Source organism: Carya illinoinensis, chromosome 8, assembly GCF_018687715.1.
Source record: "Carya illinoinensis cultivar Pawnee chromosome 8, C.illinoinensisPawnee_v1, whole genome shotgun sequence".
Classification (NCBI taxonomy): Eukaryota; Viridiplantae; Streptophyta; class Magnoliopsida; order Fagales; family Juglandaceae; genus Carya; species Carya illinoinensis.
This window is the reverse complement of record NC_056759.1, coordinates 37,041,000-37,065,825: the sequence shown is the minus strand read 5'-3', so window position 1 is coordinate 37,065,825 and position 24,826 is coordinate 37,041,000. Positions and strand designations below refer to the sequence as shown.

General features: G+C 37.5%; 1 pseudogene; it reads right to left on the bottom strand.

Annotated features, from left to right (window-relative positions):
• Nucleotides 1–189: 189 nt before the first annotated feature.
• Nucleotides 190–24,726, bottom strand: LOC122274704 (annotated as a pseudogene).
• Between the last annotated feature and the right edge of the window lie 100 nt (nucleotides 24,727–24,826).

Sequence of the window (24,826 nt, the reverse complement as noted above, 5' to 3'; positions counted from 1 at the left end):
CAGTTATGGTCAGATGCCAAATCCCATTACAACAGTTCTGCTGATTGAGTAGCTAGACTACCATTGTGTTTTGCAATCACCATTCTCGAAGGTTTAAAGGCTGGGAAGATGGGAAAAAACTTCCTCGCACGCCATACTCATATAGCACAGTAACTCAAAAGGCCTATTCAAGAAAAGATGGAAAACGCATAGCAAAAATCACGAGATCGCCAAACAGCTGACGACGAACTTCATCTAGTAAACCTCTCTCAACTACATCAAAACCACTCTCTCAAATGGATATACTTGTATCCAGTGTGTCACCCTATAAATACTTGGTTGAGGAAATCTGTTCAGAATTGGTAAAGATACAGACGCGGTCTGAACAGTTACAAAAGTCGATAGATTCTTTTCATTGACAAAAAGGTACCATCAAATTTCATATGACAAAAGGAGGAAATTGCAATGCAGATGTACATTACACAATGTGAAACAACTAAGCTAGCCCTAGAACTCCTGAGAAGCAGATCCAATCTCACCCTTCCCTTTCCCAACCTTCTTGGGCAGAAGAGTCTGGTGAATATTAGGCAGTACGCCTCCATTCGCAATGGTAACAGAGCCCAAAAGCTTGCTCAGCTCCTCATCGTTTCTCACTGCAAGTTGGATGTGCCTCGGCACAATTCTGTTCTTCTTGTTGTCTCTCGCCGCGTTACCAGCAAGCTCCAACACCTGAACATGCATCAAACGCCATAATTAGACTCGCATCAAAAGTGATAACCCAATTGAGTTTAAGAGAAGATCGACCAATGAAGATAAGTCCACAAAGGAGAGTAAAAACCATTTGATTATCTAATTTCAAAACCCAATCCCAACAAAAATCACTAAATTAAAATCCCAAAAACCAATTCCAAACGTAAAACATCAGAACTCAAACAAACCCTAAAATCATACACGAGCATATTTTGGCCCAGCCATCAAAACCAAAAGAAATCAGAACCAAAAAGAAGAAACGGACCTCAGCGGCGAGGTATTCGAGCACGGCCGAGAGGTAGACGGGAGCCCCGGCACCGACACGCTCAGCATACTTGCCAGCCTAGAGAAATCTAGCGATTCGCCCCACCGGGAACTGAAGTCCAGCCTTCTGCGACCTAGACACCGACTTCGAGGCCTTTGGCTTGCCCCTCCCACCCTTGGTCGACCCACCTTGTTAAAGCAAATAAAGGTGATCGAAACCTATTTGTAAAAATGCCTCTGTGGGCTGTGTGTATTGAGCAAACAGCAGAGCCTCTGTCTTTGCTACAGTTGCCTTTCGGCCTTTACATGTATTTATACATTCAAGCCACAACCAACTCTCATCCTAATCTATTGACACGTGTCTCTGCAGAATAACTTTCTGTTACAACAATATTTTAACCCTTTGTGCTTTCCTTCATCATGCCATGCGGATTGTCCTTGTTCTGCAGCTGTAACGTGCTCTCCTTCATCATGCCATGCGAATTGTCCTGCAGCTGTATTGTTTGATTTTTCTGTAGGCACACTCTCTTTAACAGCCCCCCTCGAGTCAAGCGGCACTTGAGTTAGAGTGAGGCTTGATCGAAGTGAGGCAAATCTTGCACTAGAAAGTGGCTTAGTCAATATATCAGCTACTTGATCTTTGCTTGAAACAAAGGAGACAAGTAGAGTCTTGGATGCAACGCGATCCCTTACAAAGTGATAGTCCAAGTCCACATGTTTGGTACGGGAGTGCAGAATGGGATTAACTGAAAGATAGGTGGCCCCTAAATTGTCACACCACAAGGTCGGGGGTTTTTGTAAGAAAATTCCAAGTTCCTGGAGAAGTGACTGAATCCAGATGAGGTCACAAGCCGTGTTAGCCACAGCTTTGTATTCGGCCTCAGTGGAGGATCGAGCTACAGTAGGCTGCTTTTTAGAGCCCCAGGAAACCAGATTTGAACCAAAAAATATACAAAAACCACCTGTAGACTTCCTATCATCTGGACAACCAGCCCAGTCAGCATCAGAGTAGGCAGTGAGTGAAGAGGAATTTTGTTTAGAAAAAAAGAGTCCGAAACAACATGTAAGACGGAGATAGCGTAATATACGCTTGACAGCTTGCCAATGAGAAGTTTTGGGATTGTGCATGAATTGACAAACTTTGTTAACTGAGAATGAAATGTCAGGGCGAGTAAAAGACAGGTATTGTAAACTCCCTACCACGCTTCTATAAAAATGTGGATCCTCAAAGGAAGGTCCATCAAGGGCGGTTAATTTAGTAGAAGTAGCCATGGGAGTTGACACTGACTTAGCATGATGCATGTTTGTTCTATGTAACAGATCTGATATGTAACGAGATTGACTTAAGAAAAGGCCTTGAGCAGTTCGGTTTACCTCTATGCCCAGAAAGTAATGTAGAGGGCCTAAGTCTTTTACGGGGAAATGCATGCCAAGAGCAACAATAAAATCTGAAATGAGTTGACAGTTAGAGCCAGTGACAATAATGTCATCTACATAGACCAAAACAAACATAACATGCACTGAATTTTTGAACATAAATAAAGATGAATCTGAACGTGATTCTTGAAAGCCAAGGGAGAGAAGTTGAGTACTTAACTTGTGGAACCAAGCCCTTGGTGCTTGTTTGAGGCCATAGATAGCCTTTTTGAGCTTACACACATGGTTTGGATAATCGGGATTGACAAATCCAGGAGGTTGATGCATATAGACTGCCTCCTCCAGATCACCGTGTAGGAAAGCATTTTGAACGTCCAGTTGATGGAGGGGCCAATTGGAAGATACGGCCAGAGAGATGAGTATACGAATTGTGACAGGTTTCACAACAGGTGAGAAGGTTTCTGTGTAATCCACCCCAGGTTGTTGATGGAAACCCTTAGCTACAAGGCGAGCCTTGCGTCTTTCTAGAGTTCCATCAGCTTTTCTTTTGGTTTTGAGTATCCATTTTGGGCCCAAAATGTTGAGGGTGTGCGACGGTGGAACAAGCTCCCAAGTGGAGTTGTGCAATAAGGCCTGAAATTCAAGTTTCATTGCATGTCTCCACTCAGGATACTTTGTGGCTTCTGTATAAGAGCTTGGTTCTTCAGGGATTGTTGAGGTTTTGGAGTGGGTAAGAGAGCAGGAAGGTTTGGGAGGGGGCCAAGGCACGGTTCCATCCGTGCGAATCAGAGGACAATGGATATTGTGTTTGGACCTTGTGACAATTTGTTGGGGAGAAGATGAGGATGCAGGAGAAGGTGCAGGAAGAGGTGCAGCGTGACTATCTGAGAAACCTCTAGGGTTCGGAGATGAGGAAGGAGATGAAATATTGGGTGGGGTAGTTTCTGACGACACAGGTGGACTGGCAGTGGGTAAGAGATTAGACTGCACGGGTGGGGTAGCTGAAATGGTTCCGTGAGGTAGCTGCAAGGTAGGTGAGATCACGTGAGGTGCTGTTTCCGTAAGTGTGTTTTCGTGAGGTGGGTTGGGCTGAAAGCTATTCAGGATTTGGTTGCCAAATGGGAAGGGAGAAACCGTAGGCCCAAAGCTGGAATTTAGTGACCCAGGGAGCTGTGTAATAGATTGAAAAGGAAAGTGGGCCTCATCAAACTGTACATCCCGGGAGATGTAGGTTCGAGCCGAGGGAAGATGAAGGCAACAGTACCCTTTATGATCGGGACTGTAACCTATAAAAACACACATTTTTGACCTTAAATCCATTTTGTGTTTATTTAAAGGGCGAAGATGTGGCCAGCACGCGGAGCCAAAGGTTCGAAGAAATTTATAATCCGGCGTGTGACCAAATAATTTTTGAAAAGGCGATTGATTTTGCAAAATTGTTGTTGGCATGCGGTTGATTAAATATACTGCAGTTTGGAACGCATATGCCCAATATTTGGAAGGCATGGAAGATTGAGCAAGAAGAGAGAGACCCGTCTCGACAATATGTCGATGACGTCTCTCAACGCTACCATTTTGAGCATGTGAGTATGGACACGTTAGACGATGTCCAATACCAAAATTTTGTAAAATCCGTTGGAGGGGTCAAAATTCTCCCCCTCCATCGGTTTGAATGGTATGAACATTGGTAGAAAATTGATTGCTCACATAGCGAAGAAATGCAATAAAAATAGTCGAAATATCTGACTTGGATTGTAATGGAAAAAGCCAACAATATTTTGTAAAATCATCAACGATAGCAAGATAGAAGCGGCACCCCGTAGTGGATAGTACCGGTGCCGGACCCCAGACATCAAGAAACAATAATTGAAAGGGAGATGTGGAGGTGGAGGGAGAGAGGGGATGTGGGAGAGTATGAGCTTTAGCTTGTAAACAAGCTGTACAAGTGACTGAGGTAGACTTAGAATCTAAAGGTAACTGAAATTTTTTGATAACAAAAGCAGTGATTCTTGGTGAGGTGTGACCCAATCTGTTGTGCCAATTGTGAGATGAGGTTCGGGTTCCAATGAGAGCTTGAGGTTGTGAGGGAGTTGGTGTTGAGGTGGAAATGTTGGAAGGTAGAACGTAAATGCCATCCTTAACGGTGCCCTGAAGTCGAACCTCCCGTGTTTGTAAATCCTTCACACAAAAACCAGTGGAGAAAAACTCAAAAAACACAGAATTATCTAAACAAAATTGTCGTACAGACAGTAAATTTTTTGACATAGCTGGAACATGCAAAAGCTGAGTTAAGAGAAATTTGCCATTCGGGGTATGAAGATGAGCCGAGTGCTGGATGGGAATGGTAGAGCCATCTCCAATGCTGACCTGTTCCGAGCCTTGATAGGATATGGAGTCTAGGTTGAGATTATTGTAGTCTCCTGTAAAATGATTTGTTGCCGCACTATCTGGAAACCATGGGTTGGACTGAGATGGGGGAGCTGAGGGGTAAGTAGTGGTAAGATGGGCTGACAGAGATGGAGGGGGTGCATTTTGATACGCATGGTCAAATCTATGGTAACAAGACATAGCCGTGTGGCCAGGTCTATGACAGACCTGGCATGTGGGTCTGGGATCAGTTCTATTTGCAAAGTGATTCGGAGGACCACGCCCAGCCCCTCGACCTCGCCGACCACGGTTACCTCTACCTCGATAGTTGAAAGAGGACTGAGAAGAAAAAGTGTTTGGCTTGGCTGTAGAGAGATTGGCAGACAATGGGTTGCTTGACAAGAGAGATTGAGTTTGGTGATTTATACGAGATTCATGATTTAGTAAAAAACTGTAGATCTGCTGAGGAGATAAAGGTTCAACTCGGGTGGTGAGGGAGGTTACTAAAGACTCATAATCCGAGCCTAAGCCAGCTAAAAGGTAAACAGTGAACTCACTGGGTTTTAATGGTTGACCTGCCGCACTCAAGGAGGCGGAAAGAGACTTGACCTTGTGATAATATTCTGTGATGGTGGCAGAGCCCTTTTTGAGAGTTGTGAGCTGAAGATGGGTTTGCATCGTGTGCGCTGAGGACTGTGCTGTGAAGAGACCCTCAAGAGTGGTCCAGACTTCGCGCGAAGTGGAGCAATCCATGACCTGTGCCAATACATGTTCAGATAATGAGGAGGTGAGTATAGAGATTATGCGTTGATCAAGTGAGGACCATTTGGTGAATTCTGGATTGACGGAACCGTTGATCATGGGGTCTGGCATAGTAGAAGTGCCATCCACATGATCATAGAGTTGGTATCCTTTTAGAAAAGGAACCATTTGGGTTTTCCATAACAAATAATTGTCAATATTTAGTTTAATATTGACAAACTGTCCGGCTGAGTTAAAGTTAGATGTGTTGTTGGTGGGGGTTGGAGGGGGTAAAGGAGGGGAGTCGGAAGAGAGGGAGGACGCCATGGCACTGAGAAAGACTGTGAGTCTTACTGGTCTCGTGATACCATGTTAAAGCAAATAAAGGTGATCGAAACCTATTTGTAAAAATGCCTCTGTGGGCTGTGTGTATTGAGCAAACAGCAGAGCCTCTGTCTTTGCTACAGTTGCCTTTCGGCCTTTACATGTATTTATACATTCAAGCCACAACCAACTCTCATCCTAATCTATTGACACGTGTCTCTGCAGAATAACTTTCTGTTACAACAATATTTTAACCCTTTGTGCTTTCCTTCATCATGCCATGCGGATTGTCCTTGTTCTGCAGCTGTAACGTGCTCTCCTTCATCATGCCATGCGAATTGTCCTGCAGCTGTATTGTTTGATTTTTCTGTAGGCACACTCTCTTTAACACACCTCCACCCGTCGAACTCATCTCTATGCTGATTAATCGAACTCCAAATGGACCTCACGAATCGGCGAAAGTGGTGCCCAAATAGCCCCCAAACCCTACCACTTCCGCCAAATTTTTCCTGTGTGATGTGAGACTTGGAGCGTGGGGAAGACGGGGTTGGATTTATATGGACGGTGAGAGCACAAGTTGATTGGCTGAGAGGGCACTCACGCGAATCGCCAACGTGGCATCTACTCTTTGAAGATTCACGGGAATAGCTTTAGGAATCGGAGTGGTCGATATTTCGCGGTCTCTTTGGAGTCGGTGGTGACATATTCTGAAACGACGTCGGTCGGTGCTTCAGAGGTAACACCCATCGTCTTTCGTCTTACCAAATAGATGGATTTTAGTCCCTTTTCTTTTAAATGACAAATCAATGAAGATTATTTAATTTTATTTATTTACACATTAAATAAAATTTGATATGAAAATCTATCACATCAACTAACCTAAAAAGCATTTATGTTTTATTTTTTTTATAGCTAATATCTTAAAATAAATTGTATATATACATACCAATTTGTATATAATAGAATTTAGTATTCATGGTAAGTCTTGAAATCCAAAAATGGGTAACAGAAATTGGAGGGCTCATTTCGTATTTAAGCCCAGTATAAAATTCATCTATAAGCAAGCTCGAATTGAAAGGCACAACAAGGATCTGCACACTACACGCCACTTTATTTGGAAAGAAGCAAATCCATGCACATACATGACTGTTTTAGTTATATATAGATAATCTAAATCGATAAACACAGCACAAGATAAACATCACGTTAAGATAATCTCGTATAGTGCTGATCTAGTCCAACAAACATTCCCTATATATACCAGGTAATTCTAAAAACAATGGGAGGTTCTGATTTCTAGATTTTTTAGAGTATTGTACAGACTCAAGTATCGGAGTATTCTCAGGTAGACCACACCAGAGTATTTTGCAAGTGAGCGATTGCATAGGTAATGGTGGAACACATCCTTAACAGAAATAGTTTAGCCAATGAAAATTTTTTTTTGGCATTTTGTTGTTAATTTCTTAAGGTGTTTGGCCAATAAAGGTAAGGTTAAATTAGGTTCGGTTTGGTAAATAAAAATTCTAATCTCAAATTTAAAATTTTCATCTCATCATTACAGCTTTCTCAAATCCTCATACAAAATATAATAAATAATTCAACTTTTTCTTAATTCTTTCAAATTTTAAAATAATAATAATATTAAAATATTTCATCTTAAACTCAAAATTTTCATCTCACTTACCAAGCAAATTAATGTAAATTCATTGGCAAAAATTGGATAATTATATTCCATAAAAGTTACAATTATCCTTTTAAGAAATATTGAGTTGAGGGTTTTACTACATACAATCACTTTTACGTACTTCTTACATATTCCATTAATGTGATTAGTCAAAATAGTTATTTTATATTAAAAAAAGTGACGCAGACAATTACATTAATGGAGTATGTAAAAGTGATTATATATAGAGTTTTTGTTATCATTTCCGTTATATTTCAAAAAGAAAATCTCACTCAAAAATTAATGAAAAATGTTTTAGCCACAAAAAAAAATTTACAAAAATAAATTCATAAACCAACTATTTTAATGTCATACATTAGATTTTAAAATTACTTTTATTAAAAAATAAATATAATGTATCATATGAACTCATATCATTTTATAAGTTTATTTTTGAAATATATCTTTATAGTTATAGCACTTCTCAAAATTAATATGCATCTATGAAAATTCAAAATATTTTACTTACACATATATAAATATATTAAAATGAAAATTTAATTTCTTAGAGTTTGGTGTGAAAACAAGATTGTAATTACATTTTCATAAGAATGCTTCTTTTACAAATATTCAGACATCTAATACTCTTTTTGCAATTTATCCTATCTTCTACAATCTAATTGGTACATCATATCTCGACAAGTTAAGCTTGTTAATCGGAGGGATAAATATATTATTTTTCTATGGATAAGTAAGGAAAATATGTCGGAAAAAGTACTCAAGGATGGCCCAAAAACTATGTCTGAAAATGACTGGATATTAGAAGTAAAGCCCATGGTGGAGTAGGCTTGAATTAATGAGACGTATAGGCTTGATTTTAAAAGGGTTAGGGCTTCGTTTACTATCGACTTTTCAATGTTCGTAGAAGATTATGAAATTTAACCCCACAACTCGTAAGCCGGATAACGTATTGACCCTCGAAAATACTAAAAAACCTATGTTTGCATCTTAAAAACATTTTTTGGGTGTTTGCTAAAAATATATGGTTGCACCGGCTTTGGTTGTCCATTTCTTAGCTCAACGTTGATGGTACTGTTAATGCAATGAGAGCTTCGGCCCTCTTAATGCAATATTTTCTTAGCCTCAAATACCAATACAAAAATTTTATATTTAGTTACTTTTGTATATTCTTTACACATTCTACTGATGTGAATGGCTGTGTCGCTTTTTTTAATATAAAATCACTGATTTGGTCAATCACATTAGTGAAGTGCACAAAAAATACAGAAAATTGATTATATTTGGTAAAACTCTTTTTTAGCTTCCAATATGATAATTAGTAATATCATATATAATTTTAAAGCATGAAAGTCATGCGCATTCCTTTTAAAAAATAGTGGAATCCACTATTAAAAAATGAGATTTTTCGTATGGGCCCAACACTTACCACTTTTTTTAAAATGAGTGCATGGGATTTGTGCATCCAATAACTGTATAAATCATTCTATTGTATTAAAATATGCTCATTTTTCTATAAATTAATTCTCCATATAAACCTTATAATATCCATCCATGCACGTCAGTCATTGAATACATTATGAGCATTTAAAACTATTTAAACAGTACTCTATGATCATTTTTTTTTATGATAAAACTTGCATTGTCATGGTTGAAGAAAAGAGAAGGCTAGGGCATCTCTTTTCTCTTAGAATGATATTCTATAGTGTTTTACATGTAGTATTTATATGTGTGTAAAACGGCATCGTCGTCTAAGAAGCTGATATAGAAAACTAATAGTCCACTCAGGATGGAGCGTATAAATCAATAACATCCATCTTGTGTAAGAGGAAATGAAATTGAGTTGCACCAAGAGGCTTTGTCAAAATATCACTGAGTTGATGAGAGCTAGACACATGAAGAGGTTTTATAATGCCAGCTTGTAATTTCTCTTGAACAATGTGACAATCAGTCTTAATATGTTTAGTTTTTTCGTAAAATACTGGATTCGTAGAATCGCAGCAATATGGAGGGCAACCTGGTTGTCACAGAACAAGAGAGCAAGTTGTGGATGAGAGATGTGAAGGTCTCAAAGGATAGAAAGGAGCCAATTGATTTCACAGGTGGTGGAGGCCATGGCCCTATATTCAGCTTCAGCTGAAGACCGAGAGATAGTCTGCTGCTTTTTGGACTTCCAAGAAATGAGAATGTCACCAAGAAAAATAAGATAGCTTGTGACAAAACACACTGAATTAGTGCAACCAGCCCAATCAAAATTGGTAAAAGCCTTGAGATGAAGAGTGATGGTTGCTGGAAATAATAAACCTTGGCAAGGAGTAGAGTTGAGATATTGTATTATGTGATGAACATCATCTAAATGGGGTTGCCGAGGCTTATCCATGAACTGGCTTAGGACCTGAATTGATTAGGCCAAATCAGGTCTAGTGATAGTCAAGTTAATCAATTGTCCAATGAGTCTGCAATATTCAGAAACATCTTGTAAAAGGGGGCCATCGTCCTTGTTGAGTTTCAGATTTTGTTGCATTGGAAAATTAAAAGGCTTGGAACCAAGAAACCTTGAGTCCTCAAGAAAGTTGATTAAGGGCAATACCCTTGCCAGACCGAGCCACTTCCAAACCAAGAAAGAATTTTAAGTCTCCAAGATCTTTGATTTTGAACATCTGATCAAGAAACACTTTTAAATTTTTAATAGAGAGAAGGTGAATGCCAGCCTGAATGATATCATCGACATAAATCAAAAGTATGTTAAAGTGCTCTGAATCATGTAAGGTGAATAGGGAATGATCAGCTTGAAATTGAATGAAGCCATAAGAGGAGAGAGCTGAGGAGAGTTTGGAAAACCATTTATGAGAGGCTTGTTTAAGCCCATATAAGGACTTGTTCAGTTTGCATACTTGATGCTCCCCCTCATGGGAAAAACCAGGTAGTATTTCCATATACACTTTCTCTTCCAAGTCACCATGAAGGAATACATTATTCACATCTAACTGGTGGAGAAACTAGTTTTGAGAGGCTGCCATAGCTAGAAGACATCTCACAGTTACTAGTTTAGCCACAGGAGAGAAGGTTTCTTGAAAATCAAGACCTTCAACTTGTGTATAACTTTATTGCAACTAGTCTCGCTTTGTATCTTTCAATACTACTATCAGAGTTATATTTAATTTTGTAAACTCGTTTATAGCCAATAAGTTGTTTTCCATAAGGTAAAGAGGTGAGATTCCAAGTATGATTGAGTTCTAAGGCTTTGATTTTAGCAGCCATGGCGACGTGCCAATGGGGTGTTGGATAGCTTGCTTGAAGGTTTGGGGTTTAGGATGTGTAAAACAGATAAAACAATTGATTTATAGGAAAGAGATAGTTTCTGGTAAGAGAGAGATTTGGAGATAGAATGAGAGGTAGCAGACTTACCAGCACCTTGATCTGAAGGATCTGAGACAACATGGGCAGTAGCTAGCTTGCATTGCTAATCCTGCAGGTAAGTGGGTGCTTTGCGAGCTCGAGATGAGTGCCGAACAGCAACTAAAGGAGTTGGTGCAAGAGAAGAAGAGCAACGAGGTTCTTGGGTATTGGAAGATGAGGATGAGGAAGGAGGCATACCTGAATGAACTGGAGGATAAAGGTTGGAGGGAGGAAAAATTTTAGAAATTGAATGGGGAAGAATGGGGTATGAGGATTCTGAAGAACTAGGGTTGGATGATGTTTGGAAAAAAAAAATGCTCTTAAAGACTACTACATCTCGTGAGACAGAAAGAGTGGTTTTCAAGATCAAAGACCTTGTTCCTTCTTATTCCGAAAGGGTATCCAAGAAAGAGGCATTTTCTCATTTGATAATCGAATTTATGGCAATTTTGAGAGAGAGTGGAAGCAAAATATAGGCAGTCAAAGACTTTGAGGTGAGAATATGTGAGGAGTTTGGAAAATAGGGCATCATAGGGTGATTTTTTGTATAAAAGTGGGGTCGGGGCTGCTGTGAGAATACATTCACCCCACATTCAGGTTGTGTTGATGTTTTCTTTCAACTACTCCATTTTGTTGAGGTGTCTCAACGCATAATTTTTGATAAACAACACCTTTGGAGGCATAGAAGTCAGGCATGTGAAATTCAATGCCATTGTCAGATATAAGATGTGACGCCCCCAAATTCCGTTTGAGATCGGACGGACATTTGAAGCGTCGAGACATGCAACACAAGGTTACATGCCCCCGTTCATGACATATAAGATGCAATGTTCCTAACATGCATCTAACATTATGCAATATTCGCAGCGGATAATTTTTTTCTTTAGCAATACTATGCACCAACTTGAAAATATCCCAAATGCAAAACATACTTCATACATAAAGATCCATTGAATAACTAAGATCACAGCACTAGTCCAAAATAGTTATGATCCAAAAGTACTGGAGATGCAACTCCATCGTACAAGTAGTAATTTAACTACTATATTAACATTAACGACGCACCGTTGTTCAGTCGACTGTGTCTAGTTGGTCAGCTCCCGATCCTCCTTCAGCTCCTGTATCAAGATCTACCATTCGGGGGGAATGGTAGTTGGGACTACCACAGTGAGATTTGATTACAAATCTCAGCAAGTTAACAAAAAACTTCCACACACGCTAATGATGCATGGATGACAGTAAAACCATAAATGCATAATCAAATTCATAAGTAGTTAAAACATAACTTAGCGTACAACATAGCATAATTGACATAACTTAAATTGAAACATGATTTGAACTTGACTTGACATGAACTTGATCTGAAACTTGACTTAGCATGAACTTGCTCTGAAACTTGAATTAACATGAAAAATACATACTCCACAGTTGTTGTGGCCCCATGTATTCTATGTGTAAATATATACTCCACAGTTGTTGTGGCCCCATGCATTCTACACATCACAATGCAGTTAAATACATACTCCACAGTTGTTGTGGCCCCATGTATTCTACATAAACTTGACTTAACATGAAAAATACATACTCCACAGTTGTTGTGGCCCCATGTATTCTACACAAACTCAATGCAGTTAAATACATACTCCACAGTTGTTGTGGCCCCATGTATTCTATGTGTAAATACATACTCCACAGTTGTTGTGGCCCCATGTATTCTACACATCACTATGCAGTTAAATACATACTCCACAGTTGTTGTGGCCCCATGTATTCTACATAAACTTGACTTAACATGAAAAATACATACTCCACAGTTGTTGTGGCCCCATGTATTTTACGTGTAAATACATACTCCACAGTTGTTGTGGCCCCATGTATTCTACACAAACTCAATGCAGTTAAATACATACTCCACAGTTGTTGTGGCCCCATGTATTCTACATAAAGTTGACTTAGCATGACTTGAAAGACATGACCAATTTGAGATAGAAACATTTCGTAACATGACATAACATATAATAAACAACATATTTAACATGACATACTTGCAACAATGAATATTACATGACTTGACATACATGTAATAGATGGCATACTTAGCATGACGTACTTGTAACGTACAATAATATATGACAGAATATATTATGTAACAGATAAAAACTGATGACAGAATAAATTCTGTATAACAGACAATTACGTGATAACTTAGCATGACATGACATATATAATAACACATATACATACACTGTAGTTCCTTTACATAGCACACATACACAGTAGACTGCTAGTAAGTTAAAAGCTAACTTACCTCGATCTCCGCGTTTCTTATAAAACTTCAAGTGCGATCACGAGGAACTGTAATTAGTGATTTTAAAAGTTAGCACTAAATCACTAATAAATTGAAATATGGAAAATACTAACTTAAAGAGTAAAATTTCTATTTTACTCTCTACATGTAGGAAAATGACCGTTTTACCCATAACTTAAGGATTTTGCACACTAACTCCAAAAGTCACCAAAATTTACATTCCTCATGTAAATTTTATCCTAAACTCAAATATCAATTTAGAAAAATTTAAAACTAATCACAACCATTAAAACTCCATAGGGCCGAAATTCCCATATGCTATTTCCATTGATTTTTGTTTCCAACTTGTTTTGATCAACCTTTTGATCTATGACTTATAAATATGTGATCTTCAAACCAAACCATCACATGGTTTAAAAAGATGTCCTAAAACATATATAAGCTTCTAATTCAAAATCACATGGTTAAAAATTAACCAAATCATAAATTTAGTCAAGAACATCCACACTTTGGCTTATTTGAATATCTCTTTGCATAAAATTTCATATCTTTGAAACTAACATCAAATATTTTCAAAATAATAATATAACATGTATATAAGATGCTTAGGATCCTCCAATAAAATTATCAAAGTCATTGGAATAGGTTTAGACCACCAAAGAGTTAAACTTTCTCAAAACAGAAACTGTTTTTCCTCTTCCAGTTTCTAAGTTTCTAAATCTAAGAAAATCCTTCATCAAAACCTTTAATCATGCAAAAATCATCAACCAATAATCATATACACATGTTAACAATACTCCATAAAAATTTCGGACCAATATCTATCCATTAGCTTGGTCAAAAACTCCAAACTATGACATACTCTCCAGATTCACGCCCAGAATGACCTTTCCATGGTTAAAAATACTTTTGACTGACCAAATGACCATGGAATGATACGAAAAATACATCTACGGAAACTAGACTCAAAGAGGAACAACTTATATGAAGGAGACTTTATGATAAAACACTTAAAAAAGCTTCGAAATGGGTGTACAAAAGAACTCCTAAAAGCTGTCCGAGAGAGAGTGTTTGATATTCTTTCAATGGAAAGCGTAAATGAAGATAATTTCTTGGGGAGGAATAGCTGGAGATACTTGTGGATGAGATATGGAAGAGATGAGGCTGGAGTAAGAGTTAAGTGTAGGACTCTCTTACCCGAAGTGAGAGTTAAGTGTAGGACTCTCTTACCGGAGTGAGAGTGGAGTGTAGGACTCTCTTACCTAATAATATCTACAAAAATCAACTCAAGATATTTTTACCCAATAATATCCACGAAATTAGCTTAAAATATTTTTATCCAATAATATCCACAAAATTAGCTTAAGATATTTTTATCCAATAATATCTACAGTTTTGAACAGACGTTTCGCCCGAAATTATGAAAAAATGTTATTGCGCCATAAGACCTTAAATAACCCTCCGAGTCTAATGGCACAAACCATAATACATTTTGACACTTCTAACTATCTCCAATAATCAAAAACACACTATAGTAAATAATAACACTAACTATGTAGTTAGACAAAAACCTATATGATTAATGGATTCGTGAAAACTTATAGAGTCTTCACGAGGTTCCTAAAGTCAATAGAAATTCCACAATTGAATTTCTAGCGGGCTGTTACAATCTCCCCTCCTAAAAAAAAAGATTTCGTCCTCGAAATCGAAGTAAGTAAGAAATAACAAGTTAAGGAATAGGTATTGCTTACCAACCTGCTGTCTATCCCGTATATATCTACCTTTGAGATTATGCCATTTTTTTTTTTAAACTCTCTTACTTTAACCAACAATTATATTATACCTCTTTCCACAAGATTGGCCAAGTTGTATTGACACACTCTCCAAACCTAAAACTTCAATTAAATAATCTTCCGAAACTCTTCTTTAGAAAAACATAGGCCATATACTTTAAGTGTTCTTGTAAATACCAAAGTTAGTAGAGAATTCATCAAAATTAAGCCGTTATCCTTTCTCTCTTTCTCTCTCTTTTTTTTTTTTAAAATCGGTGGCCCTCTGTTTTAGACCAGACAACTCTGATCCGCATGATTTTTATAGGTCTTCTGTAGCTGTCAGGCGCCGGATAGCTATGACACTACTTTGCTCTTCTGTAGTTGTCAGGCGCCGCAGCTATGATACTACATTGCTCTTCTGTAGTTGTCAGATGCTGCATAGCTATGACACTACTTTGTTCTTCTGTAGTTGTCAGGCACCGCAGCTATGATACTACATTGCTCTTGTCTCTTGTAGAGAAATGCTTCACGAGAGATGATTCGTCATAATTTTCCCTATAAAAGAATTATTCAGTTCATCTTCTTTCGCATCTCATCTTCTTCACTTTTCTGAAATTAGTCTGCATTCTTACTCTGCAATCTCTTTCTGCTTTCTCATTTTGCAATGGCTCAGCAATCTTCTCATTACCAATACATGAGGTATTCTGCACCTCGTTCACCAGTTATTTCTGCTTCTTCCGTAGGTGCTATTATGCAATCTAATAATGATCTGACTAATAAGTCAGAAAATAAACTTATCTACGAGCTTGTGAGTCTCGGTACTCGATACTCATCAGCCATTGTCGCATATTCTCAGCGACTACAATCCAGGACTGGTGGGGTTGACAAACTCCATGAGAATATTGCTATCCTTCAACGGCTTCTTATGGAGTCCAACATGAAGATAGAAGCACTAAAGCGAGATAACAGAGATTTAAAATCCTTGCTTAAATCTTCTTTTCGAGTGGCTACTCCTTTAGATAGGAAAGGCATGCAGATTTTTGAAGAGCAAGAGCGTTTAAGGATTGAGGCAAAGAGCCTCAAATTTCTGTAATTTTGCTTTGAGATAATAAAATAAAACTTCACAAAATTCATATTTGTGTTTCTATTTTCTGGTAGATGTTTTATGTGCTCCATTTTATTTCTTTCAGGGATTTTCATATATATGACATGATCCAATGACTCATATAAATATGCATTTAATCATGCATATCCAAACTCTCGGTAATCTTCAAGTTAATAAAAACCTCAAGGAGTTCTACTGGTCTAGGACTAACTTACTTCTTTATAATCGCAACAATCAGTCCTCTTCCTAGGTGGTACTTTGATAACTAACCAATTAATGACTTAAACTTGAGACTTTATCTCTTATGATTGTCATAACTCTTCTATCCATCATGAGTTATCACTTATTCTAACTCCAAATGATTTATTCCTATTGTTCACATAAATCCTCAAGATTAAGATTTTACTCTCCATATAATAGTCTCCAAAAGAAGATCGGTCTATGTATCCATAAAGATAGTGCTTTGCCAGAAATCATTTACTGGCGGCGTGGTAATACTATTATCATAAATGAATCCTACTAAGGCTAAAGCTTCTTCTAATCAAATTACTCTTCCAAACACAATTTCCATCGTATTCTCAGAATCAAAACAATTCTCCAAATATGTGGAATACCATTCATCAATCCTAAATATCCTTTCTCATATTACTAAAAGGTATTCTATATCTACATTGGTATGAACAATAATACTTCTAATGAAAATTGTTACTCTTACCACTAGGGTAACAATTTAGCTTCTAAGCTGAATTCTCAAGAACTACCACAATTACTAGAAACAGGGATTCGTTTGAACCAAACAGTGTACAATTTACTAACCCCAATGACTTGACATACTCCAAAATAACAATAATGCAATACTACCATCAATTGCAATCAATTCAACCTTAACTATGTTTAACCACACATAGGTCCTAGTAAAATACCAGTGACGATGCCAGCTCTTGCAGTTCCTGGGGCGCCAGTATCTACGTCTATCTGAGTGACATCATATACTCTAATGGGTATGTGCACTTGCCGTAATTGTGGATGTCTAAACACGTTGGTCAGCAAATTTACCACCTCAGCTAATTCTTCATCCATTGGGAAATTTTGATCCTCTTGATTGTTATTTCCCTTAGGATTCCGAGGTATTCTACCACGAGTCATGTGTCCCTTCTTGACACACACGAGTATATGTATTAAAACCACATACTACTTTTCATACCTTAAAAAATTCAGCCTACTGACGACTAAAAATTTCAAGCCTAATATTTGGTGCATTTCCTAAGGACATGTGGATTTACTGCCCAGAGACGTATTGCTCTGATACCACCCTGTGACGCCCCCAAATTCCGTTTGGGATCGGACGGACATTTGAAGCGTCGAGACATGCAACACAAGGTTACCTGCCCCCGTTCATGACATATAAGATGCAATGTTCCTAACATGCATCTAACATTATGCAATATTCGCAGCGGATAATTTTTTTCTTTAGCAATACTATGCACCAAATTGAAAATATCCCAAATGCTTAAAACATACTTCATACATAAAGATCCATTGAATAACTAAGATCACAGCACTAGTCCAAAGTAGTTATGATCCAAAAGTACTGGAGATGCAACTCCATCGTACAAGTAGTAATTTAACTACTATATTAACATTAACGACGCACCGTTGTTCAGTCGACTGTGTCTAGTTGGTCAGCTTCCGATCCTCCTTCAGCTCCTGTATCAAGATATACCATTCGGGGGGAATGGTAGTTGGGACTACCACAGTGAGATTTGATTACAAATCTCAGCAAGTTAACAAAAAACTTCCACACACGCTAATGATGCATGGATGACAGTAAAAGTATAAATGCATAATCAAATTCATAAGTAGTTAAAACATAACTTAGCGTACAACATAGCATAATTGACATAACTTAAATTGAAACATGAACTGAACTTGACTTGACATGAACTTGATCTGAAACTTGACTTAGCATGAACTTGCTCTGAAACTTGAATTAACATGAAAAATACATACTCCACAGTTGTTGTGGCCCCATGTATTCTATGTGTAAATACATACTCCACAGTTGTTGTGGCCCCATGCATTCTACACATCACAATGCAGTTAAATACATACTCCACAGTTGTTGTGGCCCCATGTATTCTACATAAACTTGACTTAACATGAAAAATACATACTCCACAGTTGTTGTGGCCCCATGTATTTTACGTGTAAATACATACTCCACAGTTGTTGTGGCCCCATGTATTCTACACAAACTCAATGCACTTAAATACATACTCCACAGTTGTTGTGGCCCCATGTATTCTACACATCACTATGCAGTTAAATACATACTCCACAGTTGTTGTGGCCCCATGTATTCTACATAAACTTGACTTAACATGAAAAATACATACTCCACAGTTGTTGTGGCCCCATGTATTTTACGTGTAAATACATACTCCACAGTTGTTGTGGCCCCATGTATTCTACACAAACTCAATGCAGTTAAATACATACTCCACAGTTGTTGTGGCCCCATGTATTCTACATAAAGTTGACTTAGCATGACTTGAAAGACATGACCAATTTGAGATAGAAACATTTCGTAACATGACATAACATATAATAAACAACATATTTAACATGACATACTTGCAACAGTGAATATTACATGACTTGACATACATGTAATAGATGGCATACTTAGCATGACGTACTTGTAACGTACAATAATACATGACAGAATATATTATGTAACAGATAAAAACTGATGACAGAATAAATTCTGTATAACAGACAATTACGTGATAACTTAGCATGGCATGACATATATAATAACACATATACATACATTGTAGTTCCTTTACTTAGCACACATACACAGTAGACTGCTAGTAAGTTAAAAGCTAACTTACCTCGATCTCTGCGTTTCTTATAAAACTTCAAGTGCGATCACGAGGAACTGTAATTAGTGATTCTAAAAGTTAGCACTAAATCACTAATAAATTGAAATATGGAAAATACTAACTTAAAGAGTAAAATTTCTATTTTACTCTCTACATGTAGGAAAATGACCGTTTTACCCATAACTTAAGGATTTTGCACACTAATTCCAAAAGTCACCAAAATTTACATTCCTCATGTAAATTTTATCCTAAACTCAAATATCAATTTAGAAAAATTTAAAACTAATCACAACCATTAAAACTCCATAGGGCCGAAATTCCCATATGCTATTTCCATTGATTTTTGTTTCCAACTTGTTTTGATCAACCTTTTGATCTATGACTTATAAATATGTGATCTTCAAACCAAACCATCACATGGTTTAAAAAGATGTCCTAAAACATATATAAGCTTCTAATTCAAAATCACATGGTTAAAAATTAACCAAATCATAAATTTAGTCAAGAACATCCACACTTTGGCTTATTTGAATATCTCTTTGCATAAAATTTCATATCTTTGAAACTAACATCAAATATTTTCAAAATAATAATATAACATGTATATAAGATGCTTATGATCCTCCAATAAAATTATCAAAGTCATTGGAATAGGTTTAGACCACCAAAGAGTTAAACTTTCTCAAAACAGAAACTGTTTTTCCTCTTCCAGTTTCTAAGTTTCTAAATCTAAGAAAATCCTTCATCAAAACCTTTAATCATGCAAAAATCATCAACCAATAATCATATACACATGTTAACAATACTCCATAAAAATTTCGGACCAATATCTATCCATTAGCTTGGTCAAAAACTCCAAACTATGACATACTCTCCAGATTCACGCCCAGAATGACCTTTCCATGGTTAAAAATACTTTTGACTGACCAAATGACCATGGAATGATACGAAAAATACATCTACGGAAACTAGACTCAAAGAGGAACAACTTATATGAAGGAGACTTTATGATAAAACACTTACAAAAGCTTCGAAATGGGTGTGCAAAAGAACTCCTAAAAGCTGTCCGAGAGAGAGTGTTTGATATTCTTTCAATGGAAAGCGTAAATGAAGATAATTTCGTGGGGAGGGGTAGCTGGAGATACTTGTGGATGAGATATGGAAGAGATGAGGCTGAAGTGAGAGTTAAGTGTAGGACTCTCTTACCCGAAGTGAGAGTTAAGTGTAGGACTCTCTTACCGGAGTGAGAGTGGAGTGTAGGACTCTCTTACCTAATAATATCTACAAAAATCAACTCAAGATATTTTTACCCAATAATATCCACGAAATTAGCTTAAAATATTTTTATCCAATAATATCCACAAAATTAGCTTAAGATATTTTTATCCAATAATATCTACAGTTTTGAACAGACGTTTCGCCCGAAATTATGAAAAAATGTTATTGCGCCATAAGACCTTAAATAACCCTCCGAGTCTAATGGCACAAACTATAATACATTTTGACACTTCTAACTATCTCCAATAATCAAAAACACACTATAGTAAATAATAACACTAACTATGTAGTTAGACAAAAACCTATATGATTAATGGATTCGTGAAAACTTATAAAGTCTTCACGAGGTTCCTAAAATCAATAGAAATTCCACAATTGAATTTCTAGCGGGCTGTTACATAAGAGTTTTGATCCTTTTGTTGAATTGTGTTTCAATGAGGGAGAAAAATGAGCTAATTGTCAGGTCTGCCCTTTGTCATGCACGAGATAAAGCCAACTACATTTAGAGAAATCGTCAACTATCGTAAGAAAATATTTGGATCCATCAAGAGAGGGAGGGTACTGAAAAAGGTCCCCAAATGTCCCAATGTATTATTTCAAAAGGAGAAAAGGACACGCTTTGGCTTAAAGGAAAATGAAGTTTGTGTTGTTTAGCCAAAGGTCATATTGTACAAGGAAAAGAACTCGAAGCCTTTATTTCAGATACATCTTTACTCAGAACTAACAATCTTGAACTAGAAAGATGACCTAATATATAATGCCACAAGTTAAAAGGATAGTGGCTAGAAACATTATGAATGACATGAGAAAGTGTTGTGGTAACCTTAGAGTTTGTTGAAAAATCCAAATCCTGCAGGAGGTAATATAATCCAGCTTGCTGCTCACCCATCACAATCACCCTCCAAGAACGTAGGTCCTGAATAAGACAATGGTTATAGCTAGGAAAATCATGCAACAATTCATATTTATCACTGCACATCAAACGAACCCCGGCCCTCCCTAGCCCCATCACGGCACTGCCCAGATTTCGCTCGTCGCCGTCGCCACCTGGTACGTCGGTTTCCGTTTGCTAAGGGTTTGAAAATACGGTAAATCCTTTCGAGTATCCCTTCCCTTCCCATTCCTCTGATTTTGGTATTGAATTTGAATCTGTGTGATACTATCCCTTTGGTTTCAAAAAAATTTCGAAATCTATGAGTATATTTAACAAAATTTGTAGATTTTGTGTATTGTTAAGCTATGCTATTCTAGAAACAGTTGGACATTGTTGTATAATGGGTGATTAGAGACTGCTGAAACAATGTAGCCCAAAATGTTACCCGTAATGCATGCCAACTGTTTGTGTAAATGCTTAGTAGAGAGACTTTTTCTCAATCCAGCTGGGTTTGTTACAGTGGAAGAGATAAAATGATGGGGCGCTGCTACATACAATGACTTGTATATGGTGACTTGTATACGTAATTATTATAACCTCATGATAGAGTATGAGTATAATATTCGACTCCTTTTGATAATGCTAATTAATGCATGCATGTGTACATAAAGATCGATCCTCGTGTGTGTGTATACATATATGTATTTATCATTCCCATGAATATGTTTATATCTAATTACATTAATGTTGACTAGAAAGTATTAATTGTTTAGGGCGTATTTCCTAAATGTGCCAATTAAGGAGTACTTGTATTTTAGTGGTTTCATAATTAAGGTTTTGGTATTTTTTTTTCTTTTTTGGTGGTGGGGGGCTTTGAACATTTTGAACATATTTTTTTTCAAAATGATGTTATCTTGCCTTTAGAGATGGCACCCAACAGAGACCTTGCAACTACAATTTTTAATCTGACTTTGGCCTGAATTTCTCAGTCAAACACCTAGGAGTTTCTGAATATTTTGTGATTTCATTATTAATATGTTTAATTTGGATAGAGAGAAAAAAAAATGCATTAAAACATTGTTGAGGGAGCTAGGCGACTAGGTGAAGGTAGCAATATAATGAGGAACTAGTTATCTGGTTTATATTTCGGTTGAGGAGACTCATGAAGAGGCTTTGTGTCAGATATTATGGGATGTGGGTTTATGCTTTTCTTGTTAGTGAGGGAAATTTTGTCCTTGTGTGCTTTGCATGTGAAAGTGGACTGCATGTGATGCAGCTTTGCCTCTCGCTCTCTCTCTCTCTAGACGTAAAGGAATGTGGATGATTAAAAGCTGGTCTCACAATATTGTGCAGACTATAAAATATATCTTAAAGCACTGAACTTTAAATAACTAGGAATGAAATAATCACTTTTGTTAAGCTCAAAACTAGATGATGAAAAGAGAAAGAGAAAAGGTAGAAAAAGAGAAAGCAAAAAAGGGAGGGAATTCTCTGTCATATCCAGGGAATTTTCTTCGCTTTCACATGCATTTGTAGCTACTTTGTAACATATTTTTATCAATCCAGAGTACCGAGTAGCGGCTGGTTTACCACTCAAGTCATCGTAACTGCTTCGAATGAGAACATATCTACGTTTAATGTCCTTCCTCCACCTCTCCATAATGTACTTCTCTGGCAACACTTGGACATCCCTTACGGCGAATATTGAAAGCATGTGCCTACATATAATTCCTCTCATCTCAAATAACCCACACATGCACTTCGCCTCACACTCCTCTTCATTAAAGTACGCCTGCACAGTTGACTTCTTGATGCCGTCTTCAACCTCTCTACTGTCATTTACTTGATACGTGGTAATAGCCTCTTCTGTTTTTATGATAACACAGTGAGAGTAGATAATCCCCATTACCTCTGACTGCACTTCCTTAAATTTCGAATTCGTGTACACTGCCTGAAATTTTTTCTCCAAGGGTAAATGAGATATACAAGGTACTGTGGCATTGAATGAGTGAAAATCCGCTGTCATCTCATTTTCTACTTTCTTCCTCAGTGCATTGTCAAATTGATCGACGAATTCTTTCAATGTAGTCCCTGAATGTACATATCCATCAAAGAAGGCATTCATGCTCTCACTCATCTGAGTTGTGCTCATCTCGGCCCAAAATGTATTTTTCAGGTATACAGGAACCCAATACATTCGCTCACTATAGAGACTTTGAAGCCATGCATTTTCCTTCAAATTGTAGGTATCAGTAAATACCTCCCAAGACTTCTCAAACTCGTCAGAAGTCTGAGAATCATAAACACATCTCTGCAATCCACTTTTTAAACCAGACTTAAATTCAGCATGTGAACCCAACTTCTCTGGTAGTTTTCTCATTATGTGCCACAAACAGTATCTATGTCGAGTATTTGGAAAGACTATTACTATAGCATTTTTCATGGCCCTGTCTTGATCAGTAATGATAGCTTTTGGCGCCCTCCCATCCATACATTTCAACCAAGTGTCAAATAACCGAACAAATGTTTCAGTATTTTCACTTGATATCAAACCCGCTCCCAAAAGTATTGACTGACCATGGTGGTTAACACCAACAAACAGGACAAATGGCATACCATATCTATTTGTCAGGTATGTTGTATCAAATGTCACAACAACCCCAAAATACTCATACGCTGCTCTGCTGCGTGCATCGGCCCAGAAGACATTTTTTAATCGACCATCATCATCCAAATCCATCGATGAGTAAAACCCATCATTCTTATACTGCATTCTCTCAAAATAACCATGAAGTGCATCAGCACCTCCTTTGCCAAGTCTAAGGTGTCGAGCTTTGTCAATATAATTCCGGGCATCTTTTTCAATAAATGGAAGTTTCTCAAAACCACCAGTCTCGACAACCAATGCGTTAAAACTTTTGGACATACCTATGCCTGCCTTGTCGTTAATATCTAATTGCCTCTTTACGGAATCATCAATTGCGCGATTACATCTAAAAAATCTTGCCTTTTGTGGACTTAACCCATGGTTATGTGCATTGCAGACAGTAGTTATACGTAAGACACCATCAGTCAAAACTGCATTAATTCTTGCCTTACAATCAGTCTTTGTTGTTGGACGGGATTTAGAAATGTTGGTAATACTTTTTCTGGCCTTACCACCACGAGCACAACCAAGTGTTACATATATAACACTCCCATCATCTTCCCTTTTACTTATTTGTGTCATTATGCCGAATCCAGCCTGTCTCCCATTTTGCTTGTAGTAGTAAATGAGTTCTTTCTCAGTTTTAAAAAACATCCCCGGCGTTGGCTCTGAAACCCCACCATCACCATCATCATTTCCCAGCGTTGGAACTGAAATCCCATCATCATCATTTTCCGGCGTTGGTTCTAAAACCCCATCATCATCATTTCCTGAGGTTGGCTCTGAAATACCATCATTATCATTTCCCGGCGTTGACTCTAAAACCACCACATCATCATCCTTCCCCAACACTACACCATGATTATCAATCACTACCTCATCATCTCCCGGCGTTGGCGTATCCATATAATTACTGTTTTCCACAAAAAACAGAGGTCGCCTAGCAGAAGTGCATTCTTCCCCTTTCTCCATCAAGAACAATCTGGGAGTATTTAAGCACAACATGAAAATGAAAAAATCAAAATAAAAAAAATTAGAGTTCTCCACAACATTTAAAATCATTAGAATTCAA